The following is a 20,625-nucleotide window of genomic DNA, read 5'->3' as shown; positions in this document are numbered from 1 at the left end:
AGCACATGAAGCCCTGTCAACTCCAAGGAATTCCACATTACCAGTTTTAGAATTTCCAACAATTTTAATAGGCCTTCACTTCTTGATGAATGCAACCGTTCACTGAATTCCTTTTGTTTATTTTGGTCACATGCCTTGAATGTTTCTACGGTCCTGTGTTTACAAAGGTTTCCTTGTTAAATACAGTATTATGAAAGCCAAAGAGCCGGCAGCATCTATACTACACAGAATCGAGTGTGTCCATTTCTGGCTGTTGCAGGAAACACCATTTGAATTGACTATCTTTATATATAAAAGAAAACACAAGCTAGTGCCAACAGCTTAACATGTAATTTACCTGGATCAAACCTAATATCCTCGCTGAAGAGGTAGTCTACAGGGAGAGAATAATTAATCATCCAGTCTTTCTGTGTTAGGGCCAGTAACAATTATTCTGCAGCTTTATTGTTTATACAATATTTAATTCTTAAATCCCTGTGGAGTGCCATCAATAGGTTATTTATGATAACTGATATCTTCTCCTTCATTTCAGGCTATGTGACTAATGCTCCCCTTATTACTTTAGAAACTTAAACTGTCGGTGACACTGGGATATCAGTCCAATGAGTGACGAAAGCTCTGGCTTAATTTGCACTACTGGTTGATGTAAGCACGCGGAGGAAGTTACCAACCGAAGCATATCCAAGAAACTTATTCAGGAGGTTTAAACTTCTGATTGCTGTCTAACCCTGCTCAGATTGCCCTGTGATTGGCCAGACTCATGGTGACTTAGACTATTTCCCCTTAACCCCTCCCTCAGCCTCTGACAGTGATCACTTCCTCCCTTGCATTCCAATAGTAATCACTCACTCCCTCACCCTGCAACAGTGATCACTCCTTCCCTTAAACTCCAGCATTGATCAGTCCTTCCTTTACCCTCCAACAGTGATCACTCCCTCCCTCACTCTCCAACAGTGGTCACTCCCTCCCTCACCTTCTAACATTGATCATTCACTCCCTCACCCTCTGACAGTGGTCACTCACTGACAATGATCATCCCATGTGTCACTCTCTGACAGTGATAACCCTTTGACAATGATCTCCCACCAACAGGGATCATCCTCCGACAGTAACCATCCTCCAACAGTGAAACCCCCTTCCATTAACCTCCAACAGTGATCACTCCCCTACCTCACCCTTCAACAGTGATCATCCCCTTCTTCACCCTGGAGCAGAGTAGTATCTGAAGGATTTGAACAATAGGTGAAGCCAACTGCTTTGATTGCTGTCATGCAGTATATCCATGAATGTGAGTTTGCTCGCTGAGCTGGAAGGTTAGTTTTCAGACGTTTCGTCACCATTCTAGCTAACATCATCAGTGATTTTCTAGCATGTTAGCTAGAATGGTGATGAAATGTCTGAAAACTAACCTTCCAGCTCAGCGAGCAAACTCACATCCAGAACCTCAACCTGAGCTACAAATCTTCTCAAAACTTGGTAGTATATCCATGAGTCATGTTCTCCGTTAACATGTAGCTACCATCAAGCCAAAAAGACACTGTGCTTCTCTCATGGACATAAAGCGGATATACGTTTTAGAGTGTTATGTCAGGTATGTGATGCATACTTTCCAAGAACTGGAAGAGCCTATCAAATGATTGTTTGCAACTAACATCGGGACAGTTGTGCTCAATCTGGCCATGCTTGCAATTCTCAGAGTAGTATATCCACTATTTGCTAAATAGTCCCGACTGTGCTAAGAGTTCACAAGAATTTAATTTAAGAACATTAGTCAGGCCTACAATGTGATGCATTTGCTTGGAAGAAACATACATAAATGATCATAGAATCCCTACAGGGTGAAAGCAGGACATTTGACCCAATGAGTCCATGCTGACCCTCAAAAGTACAATCCAACCAGACCCATCCTTCTGCGATTATCCCTCTAGCCCTGCATTTCCTACGCTCAGGGCTCTATTCTTTTTCATGGGCAAAAGGAATTTGTAGTTAAGTTATTCATTTTTCAATAAAAGAGATCGTGGAGACAGCCTAACTCTGTTGCATCCCTATGGCAACATCCTGAACAGTTAGAAACTTCCTGCCTGATCACAGAATTAAGATTTACAAGTAACAGTCCATGCTGCATCTTCATGCCAATACTGGGCCAACCAATCAGTACCCTCCTCTCATTCTGTGTAACATGCCATCTCTTTTCAAAGTTTGTTTCTTGCATCCTTGCTCTGAGAAGTGCAAAATCAAAAATCAATTTCACATGAGCAGGCTGGATAGTGTAGGTAGGGAGAAATTGTTTCTGCTCATAAAAGAAACAGGGACAGGATGATTTAGATTTAAAGTGACCAGCAAAAGAATGAAGGATGAAGTGAGGAAAAACATTTCACTCAGTAAAGACTCAGGACCTGGAATGCACTTCCTGTAAGTACAGTCAAGGCAGGTTCAATTAACTGGACAAATCTGATCCCAGACTGAAACTGGCTTCATACATCATTTTTTTTTAGTTTTTTTAAATTTAAATGAGGTGAATTTTCACTGAAACATAAGCATAATATGCTGCAGAGTTGGATTTAACAATAAAACAGAATCTTATTACACAAAATTAATGAAGGTAATATAAAATAAACTCAACTACTTACATTTGGCAAATATGTAACCATTTTGGAACAAGTAGTAAAAATAGAATATTATTAATCCCAACAGCATCCTATTACAGTATTCAAACACCAGACTGAATGCCCTTCTCTAATCACTTAGGGTTTGATTTAGTTATGACTTCAGTTCCTGATAGTAAGAATCTGATAGCCTGAAATTAGACCTTTTTTTGCTTCACTTCGCCCCTCCAGTGTTTTAACCAAACACTTCTGGTTTGGAACTTTTAAACTAAACTCTTTTCACTAAGTTAATGTTTTTTACACAAATCTTCTCAATTGCTTTTCCCTCTCTTTGGGCTCTATCTTTACCTAGTGTTTATTCCCCTCCCCTCCCCACCCTATCTTCTGCATAAATATTAACTCTATCCCAGCTACAATCAATTCTAAAGAAGGGTCACTGGACTTGAAATGTTAACCTCCACAGATACTCCCAGGCTTATTGAATCTTTCCAGCAATCTTTGTTTATCTTTCTGATTTCCAGCATTCGCAGTTCTTTCAGTTTTTTGGCTTAATATTTCATCAGTGTTTCCTTGAAATGATTTGTGTTCACAGCCGTTCAATGATGCAGAATGTACCATGCAATGCAACAAATAGGCTGCGCACTACAACTAAAAATGATGGCAGATTGATTTAGACTGAAGTAGGCTAGCCATAATTTCCTCTGATGAATTTAATCCAAATCTGTGGTGCTAATGCAGGATCTCCACTCTGTTCAATTCATTCAAATGCTGAGCCAGACAGTGAGACACTATTCTAGTGCAGATTATTCATCTTAGGCTGCACCTCTCAATTTTATTTTATATTCTAACAGCCTGAAGTTATTGTCTGATTGTGCATGAGGAATGAAGAATGCCATTATTCTCACCATTAATTTACAGTAAATTCTGGCTCATGACTTAACAGAAACATAAAACATTTTAAATCATGCATGGTTTGCATTCTGTAGTTTTATAATTTATTCTCCTTTGTACCGTGGAAGAGCTGTTGTTTGTGTGAATCTCCTCTTGGTTACAAACAAAAAATTGTAACATTTGGAAGCAACACAAAAGATGTATTTTCAACACAATTGTTTTAACAGAGGAATTTTGTTTCATATTAAATGATGTTCCAATGTTTGTTTCAAAATACACTTTTGAAATAGCTCACAATGTCACAGTTCACATTGCAAAAGCCTTCATTTCTCGCTTCATCACAGCTTTCCCAGGGAATGTTTTCAGTTTCTACGGACGAAATTTTAATTGTGGTGTGTCCTTCTTGGAAGCTTAACGGTTATTGATCAGGGAACTAAATTTGGGTTACTTCAGACAGTATAGCTCTGGCTCAGCATAGCATCAGCATACACTTTGTAACTTTCTGGATTTAATAATGAGCTCAGTACCTTCAAATTGTGAACTCACTCCCATTCCTGCCCTTTCTTTTAGCTTTACTTGTCACATTCTCTGTCACAATGTCTTCACTCCCCCACCCCCACCCTAGTGGGACTGCCTGTTCTTTCCAGTCTGGCTGCTGGACCCACCATGGTTCTGTCATTCTCACATTTTGATCATTTAATCTATCTGAACTATCAATATCCTTTCTCCCACAGCACTGTATCCTCCTCCCTAGCTCCCCCTCCCCCCATTATAGCATAAATGTTGCCCCATCCACACTTCATGCCAGCTCTGATGATGAATCATCTAGACTTGAAACCTTATCTTGCTCTCTCTCCATAGATGCGGCCCGACCTGCTGTGATCTCCAGCACTTTTTGCCTTCAGTACAGATTCTAGAATCTGCAGTAATTTGCTCCCACCAGAATACGATGTCCTCTGGTGTGGAAGTTGAACGCAAAGCAATCTGACTCACATCCTAGAATGCTACCTCGGCACTGTGACTGACAAACATTGATCGAGGTAATTTGTCTCTGCTGTGATGTTGTAGAACTGCATAGTATTATGCCAGTAAGAAAAAACCCTGACGTATTTATCGACATTGTTGCTTTAATTCCAAAATTTGTTGTTTTTAAAAGGAGGACTGCAACACAAAGAATTACTGATTTAAATTCAGTGACTGTCTGGCAATATTGTGTGTGAAACCAACGGGATGTAACACCTAAAGTGTTAAAGAAACGTCAAACAAACTGGACTTGACTAGATGTCTTGTGACTACAAAGATGATGGCGGGTTGGGAGGGTGTAGTGGGGGAAGCTGACTGCCTTCGGTTCAAAAGCATGCAACTCCTTGGAGATTATACCCCAAATTTCAGACACATTTTGTGATCTTTACCTTTGAGGAGCTCACAAGGACAGGTGTTAAAAAGCCAGTTTAATTCTACTGAGTGGACACTGAACATTCTCATATATACCAGGCTATGTTTGAATGTTAGCATGCTGTGCAGGTCTCAATAAAAGAATTACCCTGCCCATTATCCCTACATTATAGGTAGAAACCCTCCCTTAATATAAATGCTTTAAACCAGTTTAAACAGGAATCAGAACAAAGGAACCACCATCAGACTACAAAACAAAGAATCTTGAAAATCGTCTGTTCAACCGCCAGTCTCAATGCTACATAACCTCTACCACAACAGCATTCAACTATCTGCTCTTTATGTATAATTAAGGGTCTGACATATTTGCATTTCCTTTTAATTTTTATCTTTCTAAACTTGGATCTTCTTTCTAATTTGTGTGCATATATGTTCTTTTGGTATTTCTTCTCACATGTACTATTTAATAAACTCACACTTTTTGTTAATCTTTAAAACGTCTGTTTAAATTGTCTCCTTTCGAAATATCACCGGAGTTCTGTGAGAAAGGAATCTAGAAGGAAAGTGATTCTTTATAAGTTAACCTTGTTACTATGGACTGATGTGGAGAGAGTCTTTCATCCCTCCTCCTCTGCTAGCTTAATGGTTTTGGGTATCCTGTCTGAATTAGGGAACCTCACCTGGGGTCAGGTGAGAACAAATGCTACAAACAGATGGCCCTAATGATGGAGCGATCTAGAATTGGGGCACAAAATTTTTTTTTAGGACAGAGATGAAGTGAAACTATTTATTTTTCCATATGCTTGTAAAACTATGGAATGAACCAGTGATCTACTAGTTTAAGAATTACTAGTTGAAGCAGAGACTTTGTTGAATTATGGGAATTGGTGAAATTGATGGTTGAATGGTAACAGAATGAGGGGAAGTGGGAGCAGGTGGGCTCAAAGAACGAAACCTCAGAACGTTTCAAAACTACAGAGCGGTGTAGAGTGGTCTGGTCAGTCTATCTGTTTCCTTGTCTAATTTACAATATAATTCTTGACAAAATATCACTACCGGTTCTAGGAAAATGTGGTCATTATGTCTTTTTGCTGCATTGTGGCACTGAAGATTAGCTCCAAGGCAGTTACCATGTTAACATTTGGGCTTAATCCCTGAGTGAATTAATCTCTTCTTCCCTACCCAACTTGCTCTAAAAGTGCACATAGATGTTGTCATTTGTTGTAGCCTTACTTAATTTGATAGAATAACATTATACAATATTTTCACCTTGTATGTCTGCTAAAAACAAAACTAGTACTATGTTGTCAAGCACCTGAAATATGTTGAGATTTTAATCTTCTAAAATGAGAGGTTACCGATGTATCCAGATAAACAGAGATCATCATTTGTTACTGTCTGAATTTCATCAGCATAAGACTGGAGAGGACAAAGAATTTCAATTACGGAAGTTTTCACATGAAGTATTCAATCTTTATTTACCTCATATTGACTGGGAGGGTCTAATTGGACAAAAGGTCACTTTTCATGAAAAATTTACTCACAGCTTTGTAATGGGGAAGAATCTAATTAATTTGAGAAATGCAAATCATCAGCTGTTCATTTTTTACTTTTAAACTTCTTTTGTACAATGTGAGTAGTATTCTGTTTTATATGAATGTATGTTATCGTCAGGGTAAACTTTTCACTTTGGAACAGAAATAAAAATGATTTTCAGTGTTTTTAAAATGCCCAACTTTCCACATAAATACTTCTTTCATCCTTCTGATTTATTTTCTACCTGATTTACCTCTAATGTCTGAGGTTGAGTTGCAATATTCATTTAAATACAAAAAGATTTTATGACAGATATTCAGTGATAATGCTCATAATTTTTTTTGTTTTATGTACTATCAATGTTTTAAGATCAGACATTTTGGGCTTTGGATATATTCATAAAAAATAAATCAGAGCTGAATTTATTGAAAGGGAAGGAATATCACAACTAAGATGACGAAGATATGCTGTTTGGCACTAATTCAAATTTATGCGGTTTAATAATTCTGCAAACTTTAGAAATAGTTTGAAACCCAAACATTTAATTTAAAACCAAGCCTCCAGGATCTGTTTTTGTGACAATGATAAACCAGTTTCTTATTCAGAGAATTGAGTTCTCCTCAGTTTAAACTTTATATTTTTTGAGTGTCAAAGATAAGTTATGATGAATGTACAAACATCAACACTACATCCCATCCCATAGTAACCCAAAGCTGTAAGAATAACATGTGACTCTCCTGAGGGACATGTTTTTCCAAGTTATCATTCTCTGTGAAATATTATACTTTAACTAATACTTTCATTTCTACAACTTCACAAGTGATATAAGTATAATAAATGACTCTGGGTTGGCACAGAACAGAAATAATTCTCTTGTGACAGCAGGATAAATAACTCACTTGCTCATTATACAGTCCATTATCACTTAGCGATTTCTCTCTGTGTTCCGCCAATCCACATCATTTATTACCTGTCCAAGCTCTTTTTCAAGCTTACTTTTGTGGTATGGTGTCCTTGCAGAGTTATCCTTTACTATTAGCATGCTAAAGCAATAAAAATGTGTAGACCAAACCGAGGCTTAAAACAGGCCATATTTCAGATGATTGCTGCAAACACCGTTTGCCACCTATGCTGCAAGAAGATATAAATTGGCATCCTGGATGTTGGGAAAAAAAAATTCACTGGCCATGAAAATCTGTCATCTTTGAGTGGATTTATGTCTCTATCAAGGAGAAAGGGGTGGAGTTTGGAAGTGTACACCCTAATTCTGCTCTGCTTGTGATGCATCAGCTGTCCCAAGGTGAGAATATGCCTTGCAAATCTGAGAAGATGACCTAATTCTGCCCACAGCAACAGCAAATAATGAGAATTTACCGATTTGAAAAGTCCAGTTGCAGAAATTGGCCAACATCTCTTCTCAAGAATTCAGCCGAGATTGCAAGGACCAGCGAAGCTCACCTTTGTTCATGTGAATTATTTGCTGCAAGTTTTTTTTACCATATTAATATGGCATTTAAAGATACATGGTAAGAAAAGGGCAGCAGATATGCCTATGTGATAACAGAACAATTCATACCGACTTTTAAAGTGCCTTGTTTTAATTTATCCCAATGTTCATGGTTACTTCCTTTTCAATCCTGCAGAGATATATGTATATTAACATTGCAGTGTACATATCAACATCATGGTGCAAAGCTGGAAAGGTGAATCACAGAAAGCACCAGTAGAGCCAAGTATTGAAGAACTGAACTTGCTCAATATCTTAAAATTGGACTGGTTAAAGAGTGATTTGGATCTCTTCATAAGGACCATAGTTTGCCCTGGTAAGCAGGCAGAGATGGGCAGGTGGAGAATTGTAGGTAGAAGAATTCCCATGTTGGCCGTTTGTTTCAATTTCCATTACTCATGTACTTGATGTAGTCTGAAGACCTGGTCAGGCCATTCCTGAACTTATGCTTGTTCTCTTTGACCAAGAGCAATGGAAGACAACAAATCCTCTGCCAATGGCCTTGGAAGCATCATAAAAACTAGCAACTCTCTCCTGTTGCAAGTCTTCTCTAAGCTGTTGGTTTCCACAATCACAGGTCTTCCTTTCTTTGTTGCATTGGAGTTCTGGGCTGCTGTCTGTTTATGTTGCATATTCCTGTGGTGATCATCACAATATCATTGACTTGTGATCTTCGCACACCACCATTTCAGACTTTACGATGAATTATACTAATAAACAAGTACCCTTAGATTTTCCTTATCTCTCCAATGACCTTTAAATTTCTGCTGGCTCATGTTCCAGGTTCACGTTCCTGATTTCCTATGCTTAAGTTTACTCCTTCATATAGGTGGTTTGGTATAGAAAGAGGCCATTTGGCCCATTATGTCTGCACTGGCTCTTCAAATGAGCGTCATTACATGCATCCAATCTCCTTCCTTTTCCCCAATGCATGCTATTTCTGTACAAATAATCACAAAATGCCCTTTTCAATGCCTCAATTGAACCTGCCTTCACCATAGTTTCTGACAATGCATTTGATACCCTAGTAACATATCGTGTAAAACAGCTTTCTCTTGTAACACATTTGCACTTTTTGCAAATCATTTTAAATTTGCACTTTCTGGTTCTAGATCCTTTTACAAATGAGAGCAATTTCTCCCTATTTACTCTATTAAGTCTGCTTATGGTTTTGAAAACTGCTATCAGATCTCCTCTAAACCTGCTTCTTTCCAAGGAGAACAGTCACAACTTCTTCAGTCTATCTTCATAACTGAACTGTTTAATCACTGGAATTATTCTTGTTAATTGTTTCGTACTGTCTTCAATGCATTCATATTCTTCCTATAATGTGGTGCCCAGACCATACACAGTACACTGAAATATCCATTTAAAAATGTTAGTCATTCATAGGATACTGGTAGACTCACAATGCTGTTAGAGAGGGAGATATATGTTGTTTTCCAGCAGAAATTGCCAGGCATGGTCACCACTGTCTTAGCAGACTATAGGGCTGCTCCCTCCTCAGAGAGAGATGAACAGTAGTGGTTTAACCTGCGGGTCACCGAGCCTCATAGTGCAGGGAGAGGATAAGAACAAGAGTCCTACATGGTAATCTCAGCTGGTGTGGAAATTGAACGCATGCTGTTGGCATCACTCTGCTTCAATAGACAGCCATGAGGCCAACTGGAATATAATAGAATAGAATAGCCTTTATTGTCACATGTAATCAATGAGGATGACGAAAAGTTTATATGTCGCCAATTACAGTGCCGTCTTAGATACAAATGTACCTAGTCACTGCTTCCTCTGTTACAGGATTGTAGACAATACAGAAATAAAATGTCAATAAGTAAAATGAGCTAACCCATGTGTTATGTCAGATAGCCTACTATGTGAGTCAGTCACGAAAACAGGGCTTTAAAGCGTAAGAATACAAAAGCATTTTCCTTCAGCAAATTCAATATACCCACCTCTGAAAAAGGTTCCCTTTCCTCTGGAAAACAATGTTGTACATAATTGTGGTGGTTGAAAGTTGTGGATCAGGCGCTGTTCTTTCAAAATGCTGGCACAAGCACAACAATTCTATGACTTGACCCCACATTTGATGATGGGCAGAACTTTGAAATAGTGAGCTCTGTGTCAACGATTAGGAAGGATTATAACATATTACACTGCCTGGGTTATTGCTATGAGCTGTTTTTATTGTAGTCAAAATCAATTACATTAGCAGTATTTTTGTTGTGTTATGCTTACTACGTATCACCTTCTAATGGTACATATGTTAATTGCAACTGGTAGCAGTTGCTTTATTTAAAATTTCTGTAGCTCTTTCAAAAGAAGATAGTTTCACTTTAGAGGGTGAATGAACAGCAGCTGACATTTATACAGCCCCTTTATTTAAAATCTGCATAGGCTTATTCACAATAATGTGAACATTATTCCAATGTGTTTTTACTGGCACAACCACAGAATGTTTACTCAGCTGAGCAAGGAGCTAACAGGAGGAGTGATCAAAAAGCATGTTCAAAGAGATAGATTTCTCAAAAGTCATCGAAATATTAAAATATTTTTTGATTGTGGAAATGAGTTTGAACATGAGCCACAAACTGACTTTAGCAAAACAGTTTTCTCTATCCATCTCCCTTTCTTAATTCGATAAGGTATAGTGTGGGCCTGTTTGCAGTTGTGTAGTGCCACTTATAACATGGAAATGCCAGCTCACTGCACTGTATAGCTGCTACTTCATCTGAAGTTTGCCACTACATTAGCCTTTAGGTGTAGGAAGCTACAGGCCTGTTTGGTCGAGTGAAGTAAATGAAAATCACTGCCTGATGTAACTTGATGAATCTCTTGTAGTTAATGATGTATAATGCATTGCATGTTAGCAACTAGTTACGGGTTACATTTGACAATTGTTTCACGGTCATCATTAGACTCTTAATTCCAGATTTTTATTGAAATCACATTCCACCATCTGCATGGCAGGATTCAACTCCGCATCTCCATTATATTGCCTGGCTCTGTACATTAACAGTTCAGCAATAATACAAACAGGCCATCGCCTCCTCCTCCCTATCTCTGTAATCCCTTCCAGTCTGATAACCCTGCAATACTTCTGTATCCCTCTAATTCTTGCCTTTTGGGGATTTCCAATTAACATGGTTCCACATATGTGGCCTTTCCATCAGTTTAGAATAATTTCCATAGTACTTTCCACCTCCCTTCAAGTTGCTTTCCCATTTTTAAGACAATTCTTAAAATCTACCTCTCTGACTAAACATCTGATCATCAGACATACTATCTTCTTATACAGTTTGGTGTCAACTTTTATCTTATAATTCTGATTCAAAGTACCGTGAGATGTTTCATTATATTAAAATTATTGTATAAATATAAGATTTTGTCATTGTTGATAAAGGTAAGCAGCCACACTGAGGAATATAAAAGGTCAAATCTGAGAGAGAAATTGAATTTAAGGGATGAGTTTGTCAATTGATGGAATGGTGCATTGAATCAGCGCATGTTCATATTTCAGGAAAAAAACACAATTGCTAAACTGATAAGGTGGTGTGAAGTTCTTTTGTAGCAAGCTACAACAATGAAGTGTCATATTTCGCCCATTTGCGATGCTTTATTATTTGGTTAACAATTCATTTCCAATGGTGTGTGCAGAAACTACAGGATATTTGAGGTGAAAAGCTGCAAAAACATACTCTTGTGAAGATTTGTTATGAACCTTTTGATTTGTCTGAAACAAAGAGTTACATTTTAATACTGTCTAATAAAACAATAATGAAAACTGTCATTTCCATCTGACTGAAATGTTAATCACGATGTTCATCTTAGTAGCTCCCTTATTGAACATATTTCCCCCAAAATAACTGAGAAATCTATAAACAATGTAGTCACTCTTTATTCGATGAAAAATAAATGAGTTTTTGAAACAGATTGGAGAAAAATATTCTTTCTACTCACATCACCCAACTTTGAAAAGTTGAAGCAGGCACAAAAAAGAAATCATAATCTTAATGTGATCAAGTCACCTCCTACATAAATCAAATTTTCCAGGAAGTATCTTGAAACATATTCTTCATTTCTACTTCTAAACACAATAATCCCCTTTGAATTGTCTAACTCACTTCAATGCTTTATCTCCTACTCTCAAGGACGGCTTCTTATGTGGAATGATTTTGAATCATGGTTGTTCAGAATGGTTCTTGGAGCTTTAAAAGCTAAGGCGAGATTTGTTACTGAGTACATGTTGTCCCACAAGCCTCAACTTTTCAGCAACATGGTATTTGCAATCGAAATGATACTGGTCCAATAAATGAAGCTCTCTCATGCCAAAATATTGGATGGAGTATTACGGAAGTAGGCTCAGTCTTACTGTTCAGAAACAGTGGGATCTGTTCCAATCCATTGTAGCTCATTGATACTGGGAACAGATTCTGATGTTCTAATGTATTATGCCATTACAAAGTGAACAGTGACACTGAGGTTTTGCAAGATCTGGAAGAACATTTGACAAAATGTCTAGTGGGATATTGATTGCTAAATTTCAGAAACCTTTGAAAACTCGATAGCAAGAGTGCCTTGATGTTACCATAATTTCCTGGCTGTTGCAGTCATCATGCACGAAACTAAAGCCAAAACTTATTCATTTTTGCAACTTCATCTTTTGTTTATTATTTCTGCTTCTTGGAAATCCTGAAATGAACCCTAAACTTGCAAACATTGAATTAAATCAAAGAGTGATTGAACCTTATTTAAGTCAAAATTATGTAGTCAGTACCAATATTTCCTAACCATAGATATTGATCCGATTCGCAAGAATATCATATAAATGCCCAAATGTCATTTTAACTGTTGGTTCCCTACGTGATTACACAAAAGTTGTTTGTTCATTGTTTAAAAAGCGAAATGTACTTGTTGCATTGAAAATTCTTGAACTGCACACCAATTCAATGTATTTTTTTTATGCAGGGTGGTCAATCCAATAGAATTTGATAGATGGGTAGTTTCCAAATAAGGATGGGCCAAAAGCATGAGTTTTGTCAAGCATGAAGCTTGTGTTCATCTTGTGAGAGACAAGACACAAATGTCGTTTAGAACGTTTTGTTATGAGAAACTCCAGATGGAAACCTCAAAATTTGGCAACAGCTTCCAGAATTTACAGCTATTGCCAAGAGATCAGCAAGCCAACCATTGAAGACTATGGGGGATGTAAACATTGATGGAGAACATTACTGGAGGTCAATCCCAATGTAAAGTGGAGTCTTTGTGTATGTGGCAAAATACAACTAATCCGTTTAGAGACGTGACTAATTTGGGGATCCTTTACCAATTTAGATCATTACAATGCCCTTTTGACATCTTCAAAACATGGTGCTTTCATCAAGACACTTTCGTTCCAGCCCTCTTAACTTCCCCTTTGCTTTCAATCTGCTACTTTTCTGAAATATATTGATAAATTCCCATTGAACAAACTTACTTTTAACTGGAATTGTTCACACCTACTCACCAATGACAATTGGATTATTATTGTAATTTATACAGTGGCTGGGTTTTTGGATGTTGAATTGTGTTTGTACCAGGACAAGCATGAGACAATGAACCACCTCCATTCCCATTGATAGATTTTTGCAAGAGGACTGGGGGTGGATAGGGCTGGGCAAGTGAAATTTTATTGCATTGTTCAATTGGGCACTTTGGGTGGTCAATCAAATGCCTACTATAAGTGCCAGCTGCCTGCACAGCAAAATTAAAAGGGACCTGAGAGTCCATTGCTTTCCAAACAGAGTGTGGAGCCTATATGGAGCAAAATGCTAGGGGAAGTGGAATAGATGAGTACCATTGCAACATTTAAAAGACATTTGGACGGGTACAAGAATAGGAAAGGTTTAGAGACCTATGGCCCACAATAAAACCTCTTTAAAAAAACAAACAACTCAAACTTAGCCAAAAACAACGTGTTTTTCAGACCATGGACAGAGACCAACCATGGCAATGCTTTAAGGTTTTTGAGATAATGGGAACTGCAGATGCTGGAGATTCCAAGATAATAAAATGTGAGGCTGGATGAACACAGCAGGCCAAGCAGCATCTCAGGAGCACAAAAGCTGACGTTTCGGGCCTAGACCCTTCATCAGAGAGGGGGATGGGGGGAGGGAACTGGAATAAATAGGGAGAGAGGGGGAGGCGGACCGAAGATGGAGAGTAAAGAAGATAGGTGGAGAGGGTGTAGGTGGGGAGGTAGGGAGGGGATAGCATCCCAAAACCAGTCCAACCTGTCTCTGCCTCCCCAACCGGTTCTTCCTCTCACCCATCCCTTCCTCCCACCCCACGCCGCACCCCCAGCTACCTACTAACCTCATCCCACCTCCTTGACCTGTCCGTCTTCCCTGGACTGACCTATCCCCTCCCTACCTCCCCACCTACACCCTCTCCACCTATCTTCTTTACTCTCCATCTTCGGTCCGCCTCCCCCTCTCTCCCTATTTATTCCAGTTCCCTCCCCCCATCCCCCTCTCTGATGAAGGGTCTAGGCCCGAAACGTCAGCTTTTGTGCTCCTGAGATGCTGCTTGGCCTGCTGTGTTCATCCAGCCTCACATTTTATTATCTTTAAGGTTTTTGAGCAGGTTTGTAACTCAGGTTGTGGATAGGTTGCAGACTTATTCACCGAGTTGATGTTTTTGATCGCAGATGTTTTTGTCAGCCTGCTAAGTAACATAGTCAGTGCGCCTCCGGTGAAACATTGGTGTTCAGTCCCACTTATTATTTATATGCCCCAGTTTGCTGGGGTGGTTGGCATCACTTTCTTTTTGTTTCTCAGGGAGTTGTAAATTGGGCCCAGTTCAATGTGCTTGTTGATGGATTTCCAGTTGGAATGCCAGACCTCCAGGAATTCTCTGGCATGTCTCTGCTTGGCTTATACTATTGTGGATTTGTTGTTCCAGTCAAATTTGTGTCCTTCTTTGTCTGTGTGTATTGAGACCAGTGAGAATTGATTGTGTCTCTTGGTGGCTCGGTGGTGCTCATATATGCTTACTGTCAGTTTTCTTCCAGTTTGGCCTATGTAATGTTTCTCATAGCCCTTACATGGTATTTTGCATATTATGTTAGTTTTATGGGGTTCATCAGATGATGATGGGTCTAGACCCGAAACGTCAGTTTTTGTGCTCCTAAGATGCTGCTTGGCCTGCTGTGTTCATCCAGCTCCACACTTTGTTATCTCGGATTCTCCAGCATCTGCAGTTCCCATTATCTCTGATTTCAGTTTCTGTTGTAGTTCTTTGGCTGGTCTGTATGTTGGCGTGCCTGGTAGTGAGACAGTGGGTCTGCAGGGGACCTCTGGTTTGTGAACCTTGGGAAGTCCATAGGTGCATAGTGTTTTGGATCCCTCTAGCTTCAATTTTGGTAGTCTGTCTTGCTGATATCTCCTGAGTTGTGAAATTTCATTTTGGAATACCCAAAAAGCACAATGTGCCATTATCTCCGTGACAGATCACTAAAGGAAGACACAACACAGCCAGATACGCTAGGCCCACTACTCCACATCAGAGAAATAGCAAAGATGACCACAAGACTACTCAGTCCCTAGGTATCAGGGTTGCCCACAAACCAACAACCACCCTGCGACAGCTACTGACAGATGTAAAGAATCCCATACCCACAACCAATAAAACTAACGTAATATGTGAAATACCATGTAAGGGCTGTGAGAAACATTACATAGCCCAAACTGGAAGAAAACTGACGGTAAAGATATATAAACACCAACTAGTTACCAAGAGACATGAACAATTCTCACTGGTCTGAGTACACATTGACAAAGAAGGGGACAAATTTGACTGGGACATGGACAACACATCCATAATAGTATGAGCCAGACAGAGACATGCAAGGGAATTCTTAGTGGCCTGGCATTCCAACCAGAACTCCATCAACAAACACATTGAACTGGACCCAAACACTGAAAAACAGAACTGGAAGTAATGCCAACCACCGCAGCAAACCAAGGCGTATAAACAACAAGCAAAAGACCAACAGTTCACTGGACGAACACAGACAACGTTACCTGGCAAGGTGATAACCAAACACACTGGATCAGCGAGCAAGTCTACAACCTCACGGAAATGCTGCCTCCGCTCCTAATAAACTGCTCTTTTCTGCCCCCTCCCTAGGGTTATTCATTTTCTGCATCTTCCAACCCTTTATCGATTAACCTCTCATCTTCACCAGAATCAGTTCATGTGTGCACAAATTGGGCCAGGCTGATTATATGGAAATCAACCACCTCCCAAATCCCACTTCCTCAGTCAAAATCCAGCCTTGTGCTGGATTCAGTCCTTGCTTCCTACTGGGCTAAAATTTATGCGTTTTTTTGGCTAATTGTGAGTTTTGTTCAGTCTCAAAGAGGGATTTCTCACCATTAAGCCCAGTTTACCAACCTCGCTTTATTGACTACATCCCAAGCCCCTATGGTGCCCCTCTAGTCTGATCCTAGCCGCATCTCACCATGCACCATTCCCAGAACATTCTGTCACTGTCTGGATATTCCGCCTAGTGCCAGTGCCATCTTTGAAAACTCATTGTATGCACCTGGATAAGCACTGACAGTGTGGAGATGCCCTGCATGTTTCCTGACATTTGCCCTGGGCATGGCAGAGAAGGGAAAATTGTTGCACCATTTTGCCTGGAGATCTGGTAGATGTGATAGTGCAGACGTGGGATTTGCTCCTCCCTCAGGACCAGTAAAGTAGATGACACCAGGCCATGCCAGCCTGCTCTGAGATTGCCACTCAAGTCCATGCAATCTCAGCCATCTGCAGGAATGCACAGCAATGTAGCAAGATGAGCAACAACTTTCTTCACTCCACCACTGTAATTTCCACCATCTCCACTCTGTCTTTGCTCTCGTACCCATCTCCGACCAAGGTTCAAGATCTATAAGTCACACTATTGCCTGCAACAGCTTCCTTCAATTGCTGTTACTCACCCTTAATACCTGCCTCGCTCTCATTCCACGAGGAAAATAGGCCAGCAAGAGTCAAGACATGTGGCGAGCTGCCTGATACTTCTCTCCTCACCTTTTATGAAGAAAAGGCCCTGACTCTCTCTGCCTAAAACAGCAGACTGACCATGTCCAAGCCTTGGGCTAGTATTAAAGGTTACTCTTGGTGAAAGAATACCACCCTAGATCTGACTGAGGGCTGCTAACAACCTTGAAAAGCTTTCTGAGTGTGTGTCTGCGCTGAAAAACACAACAATACAACAGTGCTGTGATGCTGGTGTTTCTGGCAGGTGAGTAAAGTACAAAAATGCAAGCCAAGGCGGGGAAGCTCTGGGCATCCAGGTAGACTCAATGCAACGTGCCAGAGACCGGGGTTCGATTCCACCCTCGGGTGACTATCTGTGTGGAGTTTGCACATTCTCCCCATGTCTGCGTGGGTTGCCTCCGGGTGCTCCGGTTTCCTCCCACAGTCCAAAGATATGCAGGTTAGGTGGATTGGCCATGCTAAATTGCCTGTAGTGTTCAGGAAGATGTAGATTAGATGGGTTATAGGGGGATGGGTCTGGGTGGGATGGTCTGAGGTTTGGTGTGGACTTGTTGGTCTGAAGGGCCTGTTTTCACACTGTAGGGATTCTATGATTCTGACAGCAAGTGGGCAGGTGGGAGGTGCAGAATGGCCCAGTCCATGAGCTGGGCGCATGACCCTGAACATAAAGAACCCTTGCTGCAACATGTTAATGATACTTGTCATTGCACTTTGAGGTACAGTATAGCAGTGCGGAAACATTCTGGAAATGGATCAGAGATGTGCCATAAGCATTCTTAGCATCTAACTCATGGTGGATGCCGATAACAGCAGAAGTGGAGTGCATGTGCCTGGAGCCCATCGAGTGTCCCCTAAGACATTTGTCCTTGGTGTTCAATGCAGTCCTTTGGAGAAAGTAGTGAATTTAAGTTGCTGAGTGCCTGCTCAGATTTCCATGGCAAGAATTCTCGGCACCAAGTTTGCTCACTACATATGATACAGTGAGGACTTGCATATTAATGAGGAAAGATATGTAGTTAATAAGGTAAGTAACAAGCAGCAATCCCTCTTATAAGGCAACCCGCTGCTGCCTAGTGACAATCCTGTCTCAACACACTGAATGTTGTTAAACAATGTGGTGAATTACACCAAATGTAGAGATGGGCCTCCGAGAATTTTTGCGTGAATCTGCCACATTTCTCACCATAGTCCATGTCATTTAGGCCCCCATAAGATTCTGCCGACTGTGTATTAAAGGCTTTTTCTCGATTGAAAATCTGTATAAAATAGCCTTGCAGTAAGATGCTCATTATTTATTTACAGTTGCCAGATGCATTGTCTTACAGAAAGTCTTCTGTGTTGTGCTGATAGCTCTTGAAAAATCAAGGCAGACCCTGTGGAGGAGTGTTTTATTTGAAAATGGAACTCCTTTTGATGTTTCTTCTCTTACTTATTTGTTAGATTTAATCCCTTTTATTGCAAAATGCCTCCTGGACTACTTTCCTCTCCACTAACATTATTGAAAGGGTCAAATCATTATTTTTGTTTTTGGACCCACTTCAACAAAAATGCCCAACTCTGAGCATTGAAATCCTCTTTCATGTTGATACCTCTCAGAAGCTTCTGCTCCCAGTATTGTTTTGACATGTTTTAGGGGAATAAACTATGCAATGCACATATAAATTGGTATTGGAAATTTTCTTATTAAACATTCAATTGATATACACAAAGCAGAGCTGATTGCTTGTGCAAATTTGCTTTGGCAGAAAGGTGTTGATATGGTAAAAAGTGTTTGCATTGCATTTGTGTGAATTGAGCCACAAAAAACAGCATTTAAGGCCATTGTGTGTTTTGAATGAGATACGGATCAGAATTTAAATATTATAAAATCACATTTTTCCTCAATTTAATTTGAAAATCTCCTTGAGTACACCTTCCATGCTGGCTTTTCAGCCAAGGGTAGAATTTCTCCAATGATCAAGTTCACATAATGTACATTTCACATATTCTTACCATGTACTTCTGCACAATTTTTTCATACATGAGCTAACTGACTATGTGAAACAGATGGTAGATGATATACATGTGCACATTGAAACTGGTGACCGAAGAGTTCAAAAGCTCTTTCTATTGAAGTGAATGAAAGAGTTAGCTTTGCATCGATTGCTATATTCAACAAGTAAATATTCATTATAATACAGTTTATTTATACTCTTCCGGATTACTGTAAGAGATAATGTGAGAAATGGCATCCAGCCCGTGAATGTCATTATATGAGATGATAGACAAACACCCAACATTTGCTGGTTTCTGTTTTATGGTCTTATACTTTCTAATGCAAGAACGCAAAAGGCAATTCTGATGATATGACATCAGCTTGAAATGTTACTTTTCTCACTCCACGATGTTACGTCACTTACCAAGTTCTTCCACCATTTTCTATTGAACAATTCTTGAGGTTGGCTGCATTGCTACATTGCATTCATTGCTTCATTATTAGCATCTCTTTCCCAACAGATTTGTTGTTACTCAAGTCAACTGAGTATAAAATAGAGGTCAGTATATCTGCTAATGTAGAATAAGTTGAAAAAGTTAACCTCATCCATTTTTCCCAATTCAAGTGTAATTTTAAATACCTTTCTTTCCTTTCTCTCTAATCCTGCCTAGCTTTTACCCCTGTGGAGCAGGTGGAACTTCAATGCAGGACTGCTAGCTCACAGGGAGGTGCTCTACTATTATGCCACAAGATCCCTTCATGGAGTTTTTAATATTGGTAAGTTTTCATGTACCTATTACATTTTAATCAATGTCAAACTCTAAGATCTTCTGAAGCTGTCCTAAACCATAATAAAAATAACGTAATTTGAAAAAAAAATTGCATTCAATAATATCTTATGGAGCACATACTTCTGTGTTTACAATCAAAAACATATGACAAGCTTGCACAACTTATTGCAATGTGATGAGTTTTTCTCTTTAATGAAATGCCACATAATTTTATAATCAGAGAAAGTGCATTGATCATATCACTTTGACATAAAATAGTTTGCCATGCTTTTTTCCTCAAAATCTTTTCAGGGTTTTTGGGAGGTTTATCATGACATGTTCTTTGCCTAAGAATTGATCAATGAGAAAGTGACTACTAGATAAAAAGGCCAAGCAGTATCTAAGAACAATCAATAACCAGTTTCTCATATTATCTTCCTTCGTGATCCAGAAATGTTGAAATGGTTCACTACATTATTTTCGAAGGCTGGCATTTTCTTTGTGCAGGAAGAATTTGAATCTCTTATGGAATATTATTTCAAAATTAATTCTCAAAATGGCATAATATTGAATGATGAGCAATCAAATGAGAAGCTGCCGAGCGCACTGATCATCACTTATTCATTGCACATTTGAAAGGGAAGTTCTTGTTTTGTGCATGCCTTAATCAGACTGCTGCAGCAACCATGGATAAACGGCATGGTGTGGGTGCTTTGCATGAAGGTGGGTCCTTTTTCATTGCTTATTAATGCTTTGTCCTTCACTGTTTGTCTTGACTTTTGTTTTTGGCAGTGGTGGTTTGCTGTTGCTTTCAGACTCGGGGACAGTGGGTGAGGAGGCAGATATCTCAGCTGGAATGGGAATTGAACCTGAGCTGCTATTCTGAATGGCACACACAAACCA

The sequence above is a fragment of the Stegostoma tigrinum genome, chromosome 27, assembly GCF_030684315.1.
Source record: "Stegostoma tigrinum isolate sSteTig4 chromosome 27, sSteTig4.hap1, whole genome shotgun sequence".
In the NCBI taxonomy this organism is placed as follows: domain Eukaryota; kingdom Metazoa; phylum Chordata; class Chondrichthyes; order Orectolobiformes; family Stegostomatidae; genus Stegostoma; species Stegostoma tigrinum.
The sequence above is the reverse complement of the archived record's forward strand: the minus strand, read 5'-3'. Positions refer to the sequence as shown.